The sequence below is a fragment of the Papaver somniferum genome, chromosome 9 (genome assembly GCF_003573695.1).
Source record: "Papaver somniferum cultivar HN1 chromosome 9, ASM357369v1, whole genome shotgun sequence".
In the NCBI taxonomy this organism is placed as follows: Eukaryota; Viridiplantae; Streptophyta; class Magnoliopsida; order Ranunculales; family Papaveraceae; genus Papaver; species Papaver somniferum.
In genome coordinates, this window is record NC_039366.1 from 119593816 (window position 1) to 119599701 (window position 5886).

The 5886-nt window shown below is 34.0% G+C and overlaps 1 non-coding gene across 1 annotated transcript; it reads left to right on the forward strand.

Moving 5' to 3' along the window:
* The first annotated feature begins 5522 nt into the window (after positions 1–5522).
* Positions 5523–5594, forward strand: TRNAC-GCA. The gene has a single exon. It is a non-coding gene; the product is annotated as a tRNA-Cys (tRNA).
* Positions 5595–5886: the final 292 nt, after the last annotated feature.

Genomic DNA, 5886 nt, shown 5'->3' on the forward strand with positions numbered 1-5886 from the left:
TTTGTTATCAAGGTAACTTAAATTGCAAACACTGATTTGAAATATATATAAATGAGAACTCTAGCAACTGGGAAACCTAATCCCCATACCTCATGTGTGATACTAGTTGTATAAGCTAGAGTCGATTATCCTTTAACCTTAGGTTTCTATCGAGACCCTGTAGGTTAACGACTTGAAGACTTCATTGGGATTGTGAAGCTAGACCCAACTATTTTCTCTGTAGTTGCATGATCTGATCTTGTTGTTTCTATCGTGATTGAGTGCAATAGTAAGATTGTATTGAGATTAATTTCTCCGAGGCAAGATAGAAAAATAGTCACAAACATCTTCGTCTCATCGTTTGTGATTCTACAATATCTTGTTTCGCTAGTCGATTAAGATTATTGTGAGGTGATTGATATTTCTAGGTTGTTGTTCGGGAATATAAGTCCGGTATATCAATTGGTTCCTGTTCACCTTAATTTATCAAAAGACGGAACAAAACTCGTAGGTATTTCTGTGGGAGACAGATTTATCTATTCCTGTAAACTTTTCAGTGTGATACAATTTGTTTTATTAAAGTATTCGACTTTGGGTCGTAGCAACTCTTAGTTGTGGGTGACATCAGCTAAGGGAATCAAGTGCGTAGTATCCTGCTGGGATCAGAGACGTAAGGAGCGCAACTGTACCTTGGATCAGTGTGAGATTGATTGGGGTTCAACTATAGTCCAGACCGAAGTTAGTTTGTAGTAGGATAGTATCTTTAGCGGCTTAATGCAGTATGTGTTCAATCTGGACTAGGTCTTGGGGTTTTTCTGCATTTTCGGTTTCCTCGTTAACAAAACTTCTAGTGTCTGTGTTATTTATTTTCCGCATTATATTTTGTTACATAATTTGTTAGAGCATAGCTCGGTTGAACCCATCAAGCATTGGTATGTCAAGTTTGGTTGTCATATTTTAGCGAACCAAAAATCATTTAAAGAGTCGCTTGATTATTTACTAGAGTCAACTTCGTATAGGTTAGCTTGAAAGTATTAGGATATGTGACATTACAAGTATTACGTGAAGACTTGAAGAATGTGAAGAAGTAAGGAGCTACAACGACGACATTATCCTTCCACTTGAGGTTAGTAATATTTAACTTGAACGGTTTCATTCCCTAACGTATCTTTAAAGTCGTGCATATTGAAAACATAACTGCGAAGCTGTGAATGATTATACTCTAGTTAGACATAGTATTAAGGAATACAATACGAAGTATAACACTTATCTTTTGAACTTCGTATATAAAACATCGACATAATCGTATGAACGTTATTGTGATTATGTATGGGAATGGGTGAAGATTTCGTCCTAGGAAAAAAAATTTACATTAGTTTAAAGGAAGTACAATTCATAAACTTGTTTTATGAACCGAAAGGGAAATCGCTAGGCTTATTGGTATTGTTATTCATTGCAAATCTTTGGATTACCAATATGTGTGTTTAGTATAACCGCTCATGACTTGCTTATGTTCTTGGTAAAAGTATTCGCAGGGCCTGACTTTTGTATTGGCATGACTTTTATTAGTGAAACCGATCTTCAGTAATCACCTGAGATGGTATGATCGATTTGTTGTAATTGGTGTGACCAACTCTAGACATTGGGGAACCGATCCTAGTAAGAGGTGCAACCGATCACAAAAGGGGAATCGATCCTTGTTAGAGGCCTAGTTAGTAATTCGGAATTCGACATACGTACGGAACGGCGTACGTACGAGTATTATACGAATTCGCAAATTTCGAATTCGATCAAAAATCCGGTCGACGGTTCGTGATTTCAGAATAATTCGGAACGACATACGTACGTGTATAATTCGTTCTTGAGATATTGATGCCGCACTCAAAATTCGGCTATATTAGATTAGATTAAAATATAATAATATATTCAAAATACGTTATATATACATAATATACGAAATTATATCGGCAACCAGGGAATAGCCTAGTGGTAGGAGTCTAGTCTTGTAGCCTAGAGGTGATGAGTTCAATACTCACCACGCTCAAAATTTTAAATCTTAAACAAAACTCTAATTAAAGCTACCGCCATGTGTCCGTCCCGTAGCACAAATAATACGCGCACGTGAATGATGCGGGAAGCTCATTTTAGACGCGTACTGTATTCGGTGTTTCAGTAGTTCGCGAAATGTTCTCGTTTCAGTTCGGGAACGAATAATTAGCGTATAATTTGGCGAATTACTAACTAGGGTAAGAGGTACAAGTTTTTAGTTATTGAGAACCGATCCTATGAGCATGTGCAACAAATACAAGTTAGATAACATATATATGTGGGAACCGATCCTAGTACCTAGTCAACCAGGTTTTGGTAACTAGCGTGACTAATTCTAGTACCCACATGGAGGTAGAACCGAAATTTGTTTTGGTAGAACCGTGAGACCCATGATTTTTGATTTGATAGGATAATCAATCACATAGTTCTTGGAAGTCATATGAACCAATTCTAAACTTGTTTGGAAGTGTGGAAAATCGATTCCAAGATTGTAAATATGAAATAAGATTTATAAAGTAAAGATGTCGACATACTTTGAACATGTGGAGTAACTCTTATCATTTATTGTTCAAAGACATTCCTTAATAGCTAAAGGAGAATCTCAGATCAAAATAAATTGAAAATTTTTTAATTAAGGCTTTTAGTTTTATATGTTTTTAATTTCTAGCAATGATTTACAAAATAAAATGTATCATGATTTATTAAAGAATATTAACCCTTCTTATGAATCATTGCTGGTTGTTTTAAGAAATTATATGCAGCGGAACTAAAGTACACGAACAAAAACCAATTATGCATATTTCCACATACATTAAATTAATGCAAATTCATTAGGAGTTTAGGACGGAAGATCATCATACTCGACATCTTCCGGTTGGGCCCATATTCTCCACTCATTAGATAGCCATCTTCTCTCTCTTAAAGGCATTGACAAATACAAGTTAGATAACATATATATGTGGGAACCGATCCTAGTACCTAGTCAACCAGGTTTTGGTAACTAGCGTGACTAATTCTAGTACCCACATGGAGGTAGAACCGAAATTTGTTTTGGTAGAACCGTGAGACCCATGATTTTTGATTTGATAGGATAATCAATCACATAGTTCTTGGAAGTCATATGAACCAATTCTAAACTTGTTTGGAAGTGTGGAAAATCGATTCCAAGATTGTAAATATGAAATAAGATTTATAAAGTAAAGATGTCGACATACTTTGAACATGTGGAGTAACTCTTATCATTTATTGTTCAAAGACATTCCTTAATAGCTAAAGGAGAATCTCAGATCAAAATAAATTGAAAATTTTTTAATTAAGGCTTTTAGTTTTATATGTTTTTAATTTCTAGCAATGATTTACAAAATAAAATGTATCATGATTTATTAAAGAATATTAACCCTTCTTATGAATCATTGCTGGTTGTTTTAAGAAATTATATGCAGCGGAACTAAAGTACACGAACAAAAACCAATTATGCATATTTCCACATACATTAAATTAATGCAAATTCATTAGGAGTTTAGGACGGAAGATCATCATACTCGACATCTTCCGGTTGGGCCCATATTCTCCACTCATTAGATAGCCATCTTCTCTCTCTTAAAGGCATTGACAAAATAAACTCTCACGTTAAACGGTGATGAAACTATAGTTTTTATTGGTCGAAATAAGCCTTTTCTAATGTAGAAGTTATGGCGAGGACACTTGACATAACCCCGTTGGTCGGGATATTATAAATTGGGTTACATTTTGCTTACATTAAATATTTAACCGTCCGTTAGTAACACCGTCAACAAAAAGGAAGGTGGACAACACTTCCGTGACATTTTTAATCTAGTGAATTTTCTTACACTGTGTTTACACATAATACTTAACTGTACGTTAGTAACACCGTCTAAGGTGTACAATACTTACGTCAAACTACAAAAAAAAAATTCAATACAAGTTTTGCTTTAAGAAATCTTAACTTAATTTAATAGAAAAAGAAACCTTAACTTACCATGTTTGGAACTTTATGGAAATCCAATCTCAATTTAGAAGTCTATTAGGACTTTTTTTTCCAAATTAATACACAAATGGAAAAAAAAATCTATGAAAAATAAAAGGAAAATAAATAAATAAAATTCTCACATGTTTCCTATTTTTTCTCCACCTATTTAATGCATCGAGACGGGTGAAAGAAAATAAAAAAAATATATCGTCACAGGGGGGCGAAGCCCCGCACATACCAAATAAAAAATTTGGTTAACAGAAAAAAAATATCTGACACGTAACACGGGCACTAATCGAGTAAATAAATAATGCATTGATCCAAAAGCATGTTCGACAAATACCGAGGAACTCTATATCATGCATTTTAAATATATGCATTTGAGTAGGGCACGAATTACCAAAATCTTTCATGATTTATGAAAACGGGCTCCCAAGTGGCATCACACTTGGATAAGTATAATATAACACCAGTTTGGTGTTTTACCCGTCACATTTATCAATTTACAAAATAAAATTTGAGAAGATATAATTTTGCAGTCTCGATCTTTATACCTCCCATTACATTTGTTAGCTTTCTTTTTTTTGTCCTCTTCTTCTTCCGAAAACATTTGATGAAGTATTCTGTTACCTTTAACCATCATCAAGATATTATTCCCGAAATTTGAAACTTTTCTTACAATTTAGTTTTCCATCTCAGTTAGTTAATAATCAAGACTAATTTACTTTTCTAAAGTTTACTTATTTATCCTTTTCTTGTTACCACGTCGACCTTCTATATCATTTTCCTGGTTTGTCGAGCTTGATACATGATCGTTTCACTGTTTTAAGATTCGTTACATTGTTTTTCAAGAAGGATTTATTATTCCCAAGTGTCTTGGGGGTTTTGGTTATCGGAGAAGCAACCTTCTACAATACATTTCAGGTTCGCCGAGCCCGACTCAGGATCGACACTGTTTTTAAGTTCGTCGAGCCTGCTTCAGAATCATTACACCGCTTTAAGGATCGTCGAATTATTTACCCTCCTCACTAAGAAGATGTGGTTCAGGGGTAAATAAGATTTTTAATAGATGAGATAACCGCCACATAGCACTTAAATGGCCGTTAACCATCATTTGAAAAGAAAAGAAAAACTGTAAAAAAAATACTTTACAAAATAAAATAAAAAGACAAGGTATTTTACTTGTTTCTTTATTATGCATGGTGCATATTTTCAATCTATAAAACCAGCTATTCTGCGTACTCTTCCGTTATAAATCATTTATTTTTGGTGTAGTATATTTTATTGTCTTTGCAAGTACCAATATTGGAATAACTAAATGAATTTGTTATTAATATTATTGATCATTTAAATATTTACGTGTTTCAAAATCCACCGGCTCATAACGGGAATAAACTTGAATAAGAAATGCAGTAACTAAACTATTTAAAAAATAAAAAATAAAATTCTCCTCAGAGTTGGTGTTCAATGAAAACCATTTCATTTGATTTAATATCAATCATAGGGGTCCATAGCTCAGTGGTAGAGTATTTGACTGCAGATCAAGAAGTCACCGGTTCGAACCCGGTTGGGCCCTCTTTTTTTTTTTTGCTTTTTAGAAGAGTGATGTTGTTAAATGATACATTAAGAGCAAGGGCTATTGAGCAGAGTACTTTGACACTTTATCCATTTTATTTTGAAGTAACAATGAGCCATATAGTAAGGACTTTCATGTACTGCTTCAATTGCAGTTGTGCTCGACTGAGTTTGACTGATTTTAGGGATTCAATTGTTATCATAATAACACCTAATTATCCTAACTACTTCCTCTCTCGCGTCCCATTTCGAAGGAGAGTTAGCTCCCTAAAGGATTTGTTTCCTAATTCAAG